The following is a 13306-nucleotide window of genomic DNA, read 5'->3' on the forward strand; positions in this document are numbered from 1 at the left end:
GATGGGGTTGTAATCTCTCTGTTTCCCTTTGTAACGTTTCGGTCCTACCGAGATGAGCGATCGGTCCCACCGAGATTGCAATGTAAACTCTCTGTTTCCCTTTTGTAACATTTCGGTCCCACCGAAATGAGCGATCGGTCCCACCGAGTTTACCTGACCAACTCTCTGGTTAGCTTATTACCAAAATCGGTCCCACCGAGTTTGTGTAATCGGTCACATCAAGATTACGTTATGCCCTAACCCTAACCATATCGGTCCTACCGAGTTGCATCTCAGTCCCACCGAAAATCCTAACGGTCACTAGGTTTGCTGAATCGGTCTGACCGAGTTTCTCAATTCGGTCTCACCGAGATTGGTAAATTGTGTGTAACGGTTAGTTTTTGTGTGGAGGCTATATATACCCCTCCACCCACTCTTCATTCGTGGAGAGAGCCATCAGAACATACCTACACTTCCAATACACATTTTCTGAGAGAGAACCACCTACTCATGTGTTGAGGCCAAGATATTCCATTCCCACCATATGAATCTTGATCTCTAGCCTTCCCCAAGTTGCTTTCCACTCAAATCTTCTTTCCACCAAATCCATATCCTGTGAGAGAGAGTTGAGTGTTGGGGAGACTATCATTTGAAGCACAAGAGCAAGGAGTTCATCATCAACACACCATTTGTTACTTCTTGGAGAGTGGTGTCTCCTAGATTGGCTAGGTGTCACTTGGGAGCCTCCGACAAAGATTGTGGAGTTGAACCAAGGAGTTTGTAAGGGCAAGGAGATCGCCTACTTCGTGAAGATCTACCGCTAGTGAGGCAAGTCCTTCGTGGGCGATGGCCATGATGGGATAGACAAGGTTGCTTCTTCGTGGACCCTTCGTGGGTGGAGCCCTCCGTGGACTCGCGCAACCGTTACCCTCCGTGGGTTGAAGTCTCCATCAACGTGGATGTACGATAGCACCACCTATCGGAACCACGACAAAACATCCGTGTCTCCAATTGCGTTTGAATTCTCCAAACCCTTCCCTTTACATTCTTGCAAGTTGCATGCTTTACTTTCCGCTGCTCATAGACTCTTTGCATGCTTGCTTGAATTGTGTTAAGATTGCTTGACTTGTGCTAAGATAGCTAAAATCTGCCAAAGACTAAAATTGGGAAAAGGATAGATTTTTATTTGGTCAAGTAGTCTAATCACCCCCCTCTAGACATACTTTCGATCCTACAAGTGGTATCAGAGCCTTGGTCTCCATTTGCTTTGATTTCCATATCTTTTGGTGATCATAGCCTTGGTTTCACAACCTAGGAGAGTATGGAGTCTAGCGAGGGAAATTATCACCGTAGAGGTCCTTACTTTGATGGTACTAATTTTGCTAGTTGGAAGCATAAGATGAAAATGCATATTCTTGGACATAACCCCGCCGTTTGGGCTATTGTGTGTGTTGGCTTGCAAGGTGAATTCTTTGATGGGAGAGAACCGAATCGTGAAGCTACCGCGGAAGAGTTGAAGATGCTACAATACAATGCTCAAGCTTGTGATATCCTCTTCAACGGATTGTGCCCCGAAGAATTCAACAAAATCAGCCGTCTTGAGAATGCAAAGGAAATTTGGGATACTTTGATTGACATGCATGAAGGTACCGACTCCGTCAAGGAATCCAAGTTGGATGTGCTTCAAAGTCAACTTGACAAGTTCAAAATGAAGGATGGTGAAGGTGTCGCTGAAATGTACTCTAGGCTTGCTCTTATCACAAATGAGATTGTCGGCTTAGGAAGTGAAGAGATGACCGACAGATTCATCATCAAGAAGATCCTAAGAGCCTTGGATGGAAAATACGATACCGTATGCACATTGATCCAAATGATGCCAAATTACAAAGATCTCAAGCTAACAGAAGTCATTGGAAGAATTGTTGCTCATGAGATGTCACTCAAGGACAAGGAGGAGCTCCATAACAAGTCAAGTGGTGCATACAAAGCCTCATGTGAAGCCCCCACATCATCAAGTGAGAAACAAACCTTCAATGAAGAATTGAGCCTAATGGTGAAGAACTTCAACAAGTTCTACAAGAATAGAAGCAAAGAGAGAAGTTCCAAGTCAAGGTCCTACAATGACAAAAGATCTTCTAGTCGAGAGCGAAACTGCTACAATTGTGGAAGACCCGGACACTACTCCAATGAGTGTACGGCTCCCCACAAGAGAAGAGAAGATTCTCCCAAAAGAAGAAGTAGAAGAGAAGAATCACCATCAAGGGAGAGAAGGAGTAGGGATGATCGATATGAACGAAGACCCTCTCGGAGAAGCAAGGATTCGGAAAGGAAGGACAAGTCATCAAGGAGCTACACAAAACGAAGACATCAAGCTCATGTTGGTGAATGGGTATCCGGCTCCGACTCCGACAATGACTCCGAGAGAAGCTATCACTCCGACTCCGAATATACTCAAGATGAAGGTGTTGCCGGTCTAGCACTTGTGTCAACCAACTCCTACGACATATTTGATTCACCAAATGAAGGAATTGGAAGATGCTTCATGGCCAAAGGTCCAAAGGTATCACACCCCGAGTATGTTGATTTCAATAGTGATGAAGATGACTTGTTAGGTGATGATGATTTACTTGTTGACAACTATAGTGATGAATACTATGATGAAACGAATGACAATGATAAGGAGAAGATTGAGTCTCTAACTAAAGAACTAAACACTCTTAAGTTAGCTCATGAAACTATCTTAGGAGATCATCGAGAACTTTTAAGGACTCATGAGAAATTACGTTTTGAAAAGCTCAACCTTGAGCAAGAGCATGAGTTCTTAAAGGCAATCAATGATGATCTTCGCAAGAAAAGTTCTTCTTACATTGCCAAGCGTTTACTCTTATCCACTTACATGCCTCAAGTCAAGTCTAGTAACAAGAACAAGAAAGATTCTTCTTCTAGTAGTAACAATAATCATGCTAAATCCAATGTTGTTGCTTCTAGTAGTTCTCTTGATTCCACTAATGATTCTCTTAGCCAAGTTACACTTGAGCAAGAAAATAGCTTATTGAAGGGAATTATAGAGAAAGGTGTTTACAAGAGCCTTGCCGGGAGTAAGCAATTCGAGGAAATTGTACGCAAGCAAGGAAGGCACCGGAAGAATCAAGGTATTGGTTTTGAACGAAAGTTCAATGCCAATGGAGTTGAGTGGGAAGAAGATCAATACCCCAAGACGAAGTTTGTTCCTCAACAAGAGAAGTATGATCCTACTTCTTTCAAAGGGACACAAGCTCAAGATGATCTTCCACCACAAGACCACAAGCAAAAAGGCAAGGACAAGCTTCAAGAGGAAATTGATGCATTTGAAGAAGCTCCTAAGGCCTTGGTCAAGTGGGTTCCCAAGACTACATCAAGTTCCACTTCATCAAGTACAACTACAACTCCGAGGATTCCCATCAAGATGGTGTGGATCCCGAAGAAGAAGAACTAGAGAGTTCTTGAGGGTGACTCCGCCAACATACTTCACTCTTATCATTTTGGCAAGAACAAGTGCAATCAACTTCCACATCTTGCACTAGTTCAAGGAGTCACAAACCCTCTTGTTGGTAAGACAAGGGACAAGGTAACCTAAAGCTTTCATAGACATCATCTTGTGTGTGCATCACTCTATGTCTATGGATATCCTTGTTTGTTCCTTGTGGGACTAACCCGTGTAGGTATTGAAAGTGCAACTCACTCCAAAGGATAGCTCCAAATGATCTACATCAACATTGAGCATCTACATCTTCAACATCTACATGAAGTCATCATCGACAAAACCCAAGGTTATTTCATCCTTCTTAGGGGGGATCTCACATCTAGGGGGAGCTTTACTCTAACAATTGAGTTAAAGCAACTCTAATGGTGTGAACACAACAACGCTTTATGTAAAAGTGGTAACCCCACTTGTGCTTAAACGATGAGTATGACCTATGATCAAATGTTCTCATTTGACTCCTAAGTCAATATACTCATATATAGATGACCTAGTCATCGCCAACTGCTTGATAGATGCTAGAATTGTTTGTGCATTCTTTGCCACATATTTCATTTGTCATTTTATTGTGTGAGCATGTTGGTTGCATAATTTACTCATTCGAGGACATCCACTTGTTGTTTTGATTGATTGGTTTCCTTTTCTTTTGTCCAAGTGGATGGACAAGAATGCCTAAGAACCTTCTCTAGCTATTTATGCTTTTCTCGTCTCAAACTCTATTCATGCCGCATCACAAAATTTGATCAAGTCGGATTCGAACCACTCTGTGTGAGGAGCACTTGGAGTCCCTGATTCGTCATAGACTTAAACTTCCAAAAATTCTTTGTGCGTTTCGGTCTGACGGATTCATCCATTTCGGTCATACCGAGATCACTAAGTCGATCTAGGTTTTCAATCTCGGTGCAACCGATTTGAACTTTTCGATCACATCGAGTTGCAGTAACTGCTTGCAGTTATGCATCTCGGTGCCACCGAGTTGTTCCACTCGGTCACACCGACAGGGTTGGGCTATATATACCCACGGGTCAAATTTTGGAAAACTTTTCGAACCTCTTCGACCCGCGCTTAGCCCGCTCTGCCTCCTGGATCTCCGGATCGTCCTCCTCGTCGCCAGCCGCCTCCTGTCGCTGGTCTCGCCGCCGTCAACGGGAATCATCCCCGCCATTGCCGCCGTAGCGAGTTCATCACCGAACTAGGGTACTCGATCACTGTGCTATCCTTATCTGATTCCTAGCACATTGTGTTTGCCAAGAATCTTGCCACGATTGAAACTATCTTATCTAGTCAAAACACTCAGTAGTTTAGTCGTGAATTGAGAATTTAGGGTTAGGTTTCTGCCGAAACCATCTCGGACCCACTGAGTTGTAGAACTCGGTTCCACCGATTCGGCTCAGGCCATTGCACATGTGATTCTCGGTCTGACCGAGAATTGCAAATCGGTGTGACCGAGTTCAGGACTTTGTGAAACCCTAGCAGTCTCGGTGCCACCAAGCTGTGACTCGGTCTGACCGAGTTCACTAGTTTAGGTTCCAACAGCTTCTTCGGTATCACCGAGTTTACAAATCGGTTGATCCGAAATGCTTTCTGTGGAAAACTAAAACTAAGTTTTTGACTCATTCTTTTGCAAAAACCTCTGCATTTTGTGATGCTCATCCACTCTATCTTATCTATATCTATTCACATGGTCTGCTGTTAGTGTTTGCAATATGTCTGATCAGAGTGACAGCCAGAACAAGTCAGAGGAGCAGGTTCACTTGAGTGAGGGCACTAGTCCCTCTAGCAGCTCAGATGATGGAAGCAGGAGCACCCCAAGCAACTTACCCAAAGCTGCCACCAGGACCAGAAAGAAGAAAACTTCTGAATCTGAGGATGAAGACTATGTGGCAGTTGAGGATGAGGCCACTTCCAAGAAGAAAGTAGTTAAAAAGGAATATAGCACTGCTGCTGCAACTAAGCCAGGTCTGAAGACCAAGAGGCCAGCAGGAAGACAGCCAATGTCTAAATCCAGAGCCTCTACTCAAGTACCTTTGGAATCTAAACCCAAAGAAGCTGCTGCAGAAGGGAAGAAGAGGAAAGAGAGGGTCAAGAAGACCACTGCTAGAGTGATTGGGAGATCTTCAATCATGAGAGATTCTGAAGAGGGAGAGGAAGAAGATGCTGCACCAGCACCCAAAGCTTAGAAGCTTATGGGTGATGCCATCAGCGCATGGGCTGTTCCATCTAAGCCTAAGACTGCTCCTAAGGCTGCTGCTCCAGCTCCAAAACCAAAACCAAAGAGGAGCACCAGGAACATCCCTCCTGAGGAGAAGAACAAGGCCACAGTGCCTGAAGCTGAAATGGAAGAAGAAGATGATGAGTCACATGTCTTGAGGAAGTTGAAGCCAAAAATTCCAGATCACAATGATGCTCATCCAGTTGCAGAGAACATGAAGATCAGGAAGGACTCAGGTCTGAGGCTATGGAGAGAGTTTGATCCATATGCCACCAGGAGAAGGACTGTTGTGGACTACAAGTTCCATACAAAGGAACAGGAGGACTTCTATGAGACCATCTTGCTTGACAAGAAGCCCATAGTGTGTGACATGAGATGGGTCGACTGGGAGTACATCAGGGAGAATGATGAACATTATCCAGGTGTGTATGACAGTTTCAAGGCTTGTGGAGTTGATGAGTTTGTGGCTCAGAAGCTCACAAAATGGAATGATGAGCTTATCATGCAGTTCTACTCCACAGCTCACTTCTACCCAGATAGAAGGATTGTCTGGATGTATGAAGGTACTAGGTACCAGTCAACGGTTGCTGAATGGGCGAAATTGATCAATGCCCCAAAAGAGAGTGAAGATGACTTGGATGTCTATGCCAAGAAGAAGAAGGATCACAACTCCATGACACACATGTACAAGGAGATCCCAGATGCTGCTCTTGAGACACACAAGTTTGGATCTGTACATTACCTTTTGTCAGGCTTGCCTACTATAAATTGGATCCTCATGCACACTCTCTTGCCAAAGTCAGGTGATCACAAGATGATCAGAGGCCATGCAACAAAACTTGCTTCACATCTTTGATGTCCCACAGAAGTTCAAAGTCATGAGCCTAATAGTGGAAACCATAAAGAGGACAGCTGCAGATCAGAAGAGGAGTTGTGGATATGCCCCACAGATTCAGGAGCTGATTAACTCCAAGATGGGCACTAGCACATATCTGCTGGACAAAGAGCACCTGCCCATCTACCCAGAATTTGAGGACAACACTGTGGTGATGGATGAAAATGAACCATCTTCTGTGCACGCACAAGCCAAGAAGGAGAAGGCAAAGGCTGAAAAGGCTACAAGGATGCCAACTACTGAAGAAGCATCTCAGTATCTTCTGAAGAGCAAGCAAGATCAGCTTGGCTACTTGATTGCCTCCACTCTGAGGATTGAGAAGGGACTGGCCACCCTGACTCAAAACCAGGAGAGCCTGGAAAGGATCGTGGAGCAAAAGTTCTATGACTTGGATGGGAAGGTAACTGAGATCCAGTCTGTTGTGGAGCAACTTCAGGATGATATGCAGGAGAGGAAGGGCAATAAAACCACTGATGCATTTGCTAGAGTGCCTAGAGCTCAGAGGTCTACTGCAGTGCCTGTTCCAGACACTAGAGCCACTTCATCTGCACCAGCTACAGCTTCAGTGCCACCAGCTCCAGCACCTACTCCATCAGCTCCATCTACATCGACTGAAGCCTTCGTTCTTGGAGTTATCCGGACACCACCACCTGAAGACCAAGCCTGAGAGACGATTTAGTGCTATGCATTTTCTAGGAACTTTTTGGTAACTTGTTGCCAAAGGGGGAGAAAAATGTATAGATCATAGGCTTCGAGAGAGAGCGTTGCTTTTGATTCTCTCTTGCTTTGGTGGTTGAACTTTATTTGCTTTGCTTGTTTGAGATACTTTCTGTCTGTGTGATACTTGGATGATCATGTGTGTTTGATCATATGCTACATTAATGCTTGTTGGATGACATTATCTTTTTATCCCTGTATGATCATTCACTTTGCTTGGTGATGAGTGCATGTATTTAATTATTATCATTTTGAGCACTCCACCAAGATGTATGTGACATGGAAGAGTAACCCATGAGCCTAACTCTCTGTGTATTTGCAGTCCAAAGCAAATCATAAACTATGCACAAATTTAGGGGGAGCTCTTGCTTTTCACATACTTCTCAAAGCGACAATGTTTTTCACTCTTATTATCATTTGTCGAAGCTTTGATCTATATGTTGTCATCAATTACCAAAAAGGGGGGAGATTAAAAGTGCAACGATCCCTAGGTGGTTTTGGTAATTCCTGACAACATATAGCTCATTGAGCTAATGCTATTCCAGGATTAATATTTCAGGAAAAGCTCAATGAATGGCATGGCATGGATGAGCAAAGTGGACCCCTCAAAATACTAAGGACAAAAAGATTGGCTCAAGCTCAAAGCTCAAGACTCTACATTTTATATTTTAATGATCCAAGATCACATTGAGTCTATAGGAAAAGCCAATACTATCAAGGAGGGATGAGGTTGTTGGAGAACGTTGCAGAAAAACAAAAATTTTCCTACGGTTTCACCAAGATCCATCTAGGAGTTCATCTAGCAACGAGTGATCGGATTGCATCTACATACCTTTGTATATCACGCGCGGAAGCGTTCAAAGAACGGGGATGAGGAAGGCGTACTCGACGTGATCCAAATCACCGGAGATCCTAGCGCCGAACGGACAGCACCTCCGCGTTCAACACACGTACGGTCAGCGTAACGTCTCCTCCTTCTTGATCCAGCAAGGGGAAGGAGAGGTTGAGGAAGATGGCTCCAGCAGCAGCACGACGGCGTGGTGGTGATGGAGTTGCAGTACTCCGGCAGGGCTTCGCCAAGCTCTATGGAGGAGGAGGATGTGTTGGAGAGGGAGAGGGAGGCACCAAAGGCATGGTTTAAGAGGCCCTCCTTCCCCCACTATATATAGGGAGCCTAGGGAGGGGGCGCCGGCCCTAGGAGATGCAATCTCCTAGGGGGGCGGCGGCCAAGGGAGGAGTCCATCCTCCCCAAGGCACCTAGGAGGTGCCTTCCCCCTTTAGGACTCTTCCTTTCCTTATCTCTTGGCGCATGGGCCTCTTGGGGCTGGTGCCCTTGGCCCATATAGGCCAAGGCACACACCCCTACAGCCCATGTGGCCCCCCGGGGCAGGTGGCCCCACCCGGTGGACCCCCGGGACCCTTCCGGTGGTCCCGGTACAATACCGGTGACCCCGAAACTTGTCCCGACGGCCGAAATAGCACTTCCTATATATAATTCTTTACCTCCGGACCATTCCGAAACTCCTCGTGACGTCCGGGATCTCATCCGAGACTCCGAACAACATTCGGGTTACTGCATATACATATCCCTACAACCCTAGCGTCACCGAACCTTAAGTGTGTAGACCCTACGGGTTCGGGAGACATGTAGACATGATCGAGATCGCTCTCCGGTCAATAACCAACAGCGGGATCTGGATACCCATGTTGTCTCCCACATGCTCCTCGATGATCTCATTGGATGAACCATGACGTCGAGGATTCAAGCAACCCCGTATACAATTCCCTTCGTCAATCGGTATGTTACTTGCCCGAGATTCGATTGTCGGTATCCCAATACCTCGTTCAATCTCGTTACCGGCAAGTCACTTTACTCGTACCGTAATGCATGATCCCGTGACCAGACACTTGGTCACTTTGAGCTCATAATGATGATGCATTACCGAGTGGGCCCAGTGATACCTCTCCGTCATACGGAGTGACAAATCCCAGTCTTGACCCGTGTCAACCCAACAGACACTTTCAGTGATACCCGTAGTATACCTTTATAGTTACCCAGTTACGTTGTGACGTTTGGTACACCCAAAGCACTCCTACGGTATCCGAGAGTTACACGATCTCATGGTCTAAGGAAAAGATACTTGACATTGGAAAACTCTAGCAAACGAACTATACGATCTTGTGCTATGTTTAGGATTGGGTCTTGTCCATCACATCATTCTCCTAATGATGTGATCTCGTTATCAATGACATCCAATGTCCATAGTCAGGAAACCATGACTATCTGTTGATCAACGAGCTAGTCAACTAGAGGCTTACTAGGGACATGTTGGTGTCTATTATTCACACATGTATTATGATTTCCGGATAATACAATTATAGCATGAATAAAGACAATTATCATGAACAAGGAAATATAATAATAATGCTTTTATTGTTGCCTCTAGGGCATATTTCCAACAGTCTCCCACTTGCACTAGAGTCAATAATCTAGTTACATTGTGATGAATCGAACACCCATGGAATTCTGGTGTTGATCTTGTTTTGCTCTAGGGAGAGGTTTAGTCAACAGATCTGCTACATTCAGGTCCGTATGTACTTTACAAATATCTATGTCTCCATCTTGAACATTTTCACGAATGGAGTTGAAGCGATGTGCCTTGTCTTCTTGTGAAACCTGGGCTCCTTGGCAAGTGCAATAGCTCCAGTGTTGTCACAAAAGAGCTTGATCGTCCCCGACGGATTGGGTATGACTCCTAGGTCGGTGATGAACTCCTTCACCCAAATTGCTTCATGCGCTGCCTCCGAGGCTGCCATGTACTCCGCTTCACATGTAGATCCCGCCACGACGCTCTGCTTGCAACTGCACCAGCTTACTGCCCCACCATTCAAAATATACACGTATCCGGTTTGTGACTTAGAGTCATCCAGATCTGTGTCGAAGCTAGCGTCGACGTAACCTTTTACGACGAGCTCTTCGTCACCTCCATAAACGAGAAACATTTCCTTAGTCCTTTTCAGGTACTTCAGGATATTCTTGACCGCTGTCCAGTGTTCCTTGCCGGGATTACTTTGGTACCTACCTACCAAACTTACGACAAGGTTTACATCAGGTCTGGTACACAGCATGGCATACATAATAGAACCTATGGCTGAGGCATAGGGGATGACACTCATCTCTTCCATATCTTCTGCCGTGGTCGGACATTGAGCTGAGCTCAATTTCACACCTTGCAACACAGGCAAGAACCCCTTCTTAGACTGGTCCATATTGAACTTCTTCAATATCTTATCAAGGTATGTGCTTTGTGAAAGACCTATGAGGCGTCTTGATCTATCTCTATAGATCTTGATGCCTAATATATAAGCAGCTTCTCCAAGGTCCTTCATTGAAAAACTCTTATTCAAGTAGGCCTTAATGCTGTCCAAAAGTTCTATATCATTTCCCATCAAAAGTATGTCATCTACATATAATATGAGAAATGCTATAGAGCTCCCACTCACTTTCTTGTAAACGCAGGCTTCTCCATAAGTCTGCGTAAACCCAAACGCTTTGATCATCTCATCAAAGCGAATGTTCCAACTCTGAGATGCTTGCACCAGCCCATAAATCGAGCGTTGGAGCTTGCATACCTTGTCAGCATACTTAGGATCAACAAAACCCTCCGGCTGCATCATATACAATTCTTCCTTAAGGAAACCATTAAGGAATGCCGTTTTGACGTCCATTTGCCATATTTCATAATCATAGAATGCGGCAATTGCTAACATGATTCGGACGGACTTCAGCTTCGCTACCGGTGAGAAAGTCTCATCGTAGTCAACCCCTTGAACTTGTCGATAACCCTTAGCGACAAGCCGTGCTTTATAGATGGTCACATTACCATCCGCGTCTGTCTTCTTCTTAAAGAACCATTTATTTTCTATGGCTCACCTCTCTACGGGCAAGTCAGTCAAAGTCCATACTTCGTTTTCATACATGGATCCTATCTCGGATTTCATGGCTTCCAGCCATTTGTCGGAATTCGGGCCCGCCATTGCTTCTTCATAGTTCGAAGGTTCACCATTGTCTAACAACATGATTTCCAAGACAGGGTTGCCGTACCAATCTGGTGCGGAACGTGTCCTTGTGGACCTTCTAATTTCAGTAGGAGCTTGATCAGAAGTATCTTGATCATCATCATTAACTTCCTCTCTAGTCGCTGCTGGTACCTCAGGAACATTTTCTTGAGTTGCGCCATTTTCCGGTTCAAGAGGTAATACTTCATCAAGTTCTACTTTCCTCCCACTTACTTCTTTCGAGAGAAACTCCTTCTCTAGAAAGGATCCATTCTTGGCAACAAAGATCTTGCCTTCGGATCTGAGGTAGAAGGTATACCCAATAGTTTCTTTAGGGTATCCTATGAAGACGCATTTTTCCGACTTGGGTTCGAGCTTTTCAGGTTGAAGTTTCTTGACATAAGCATCGCATCCCCAAACTTTTAGAAACGACAGCTTAGGTTTCTTCCCAAACCATAATTCATACGGTGTCGTCTCAACGGATTTCGACGGAGCCCTATTTAAAGTGAATGCGGCAGTCTCTAAAGCATAGCCCCAAAAAGATAGCGGTAAATTGGTAAGAGACATCATAGATCGCACCATATCTAATAGAGTGCGATTACGACGTTCAGACACACCATTACGCTGAGGTGTTCCAGGCGGCGTGAGTTGTGAAACTATTCCACATTTTCTTAAGTGTGTGCCAAACTCGTGACTCAAGTATTCTCCTCCACGATCTGATCGCAGGAACTTGATTTTCCTGTCACGTTGATTCTCAACCTCACTCTGAAATTCCTTGAACTTTTCAAAGGTCTCGGACTTGTGTTTCATTAAGTAGACATACCCATATCTACTCAAGTCATCAGTGAGGGTGAGAACATAACGACAGCCACCGCGAGCCTCAACACTCATTGGACCGCACACATCAGTATGTATGATTTCCAATAAGTTGGTTGCTCGCTCCAATTCCTGAGAACGGAGTCTTGGTCATTTTACCCATGAGGCATGGTTCGCATGTGTCAAATTGATTCATAATCAAGAGACTCTAAAAGTCCATCAGCATGGAGCTTCTTCATGCGTTTGACACCTATGTGACCAAGGCGGCAGTGCCACAAGTATGTGGGACTATCATTATCAATCTTACATCTTTTGGTACTCACACTATGAACATGTGTAGCATTACGCTCGAGATCCATTAAGAATAAACCATTCACCATCGGAGCATGACCATAAAACATATCTCTCATATAAATAGAACAACCATTATTCTCGGATTTAAATGAGTAGCCATCTCGAATTAAACGAGATCCTGATACAATGTTCATGCTCAAAGCTGGCACTAAATAACAATTATTAAGGTTTAAAACTAATCCCGAAGGTAAATGTAGAGGTAGCGTGCCGACGGCGATCACATTGACCTTGGAACCATTCCCGACGCGCATCTTCACCTCGTCCTTCGCCAGTCTCCGCTTATTCCGCAGCTCCTGTTTTGAGTTACAAATGTGAGCAACCGCACCGGTATCAAATACCCAGGAGCTACTACGAGTACTGGTAAGGTACACATCAATTACATGTATATCACATATACCTTTCGTTTTGCCGGCCTTCTTGTCCGCCAAGTATTTGGGCCAGTTCCGCTTCCAGTGACCACTTTCCTTGCAATAAAAGCACTCAGTCTCGGGCTTGGGTCCATTCTTTGGCTTCTTCCCGGCAGCTTGCTTGCCGGGCGCGGCAACTCCCGTGCTGTCCTTCTTGAAAGCTTTCTTTCCCTTGCCCTTCTTGAACTTAGTGGTTTTATTCACCATCAACACTTGATGTTCCTTTTTGACTTCTACCTCTGCTGATTTCAGCATTGCAAATACTTCAGGAATGGTCTTTTCCATCCCCTGCATATTGAAGTTCATCACAAAGCTCTTGTAGCTCGGTGGAAGCGACTGAAGGATTC

The sequence above is a fragment of the Triticum aestivum genome, chromosome 2A (assembly GCF_018294505.1).
Source record: "Triticum aestivum cultivar Chinese Spring chromosome 2A, IWGSC CS RefSeq v2.1, whole genome shotgun sequence".
In the NCBI taxonomy this organism is placed as follows: Eukaryota; Viridiplantae; Streptophyta; class Magnoliopsida; order Poales; family Poaceae; genus Triticum; species Triticum aestivum.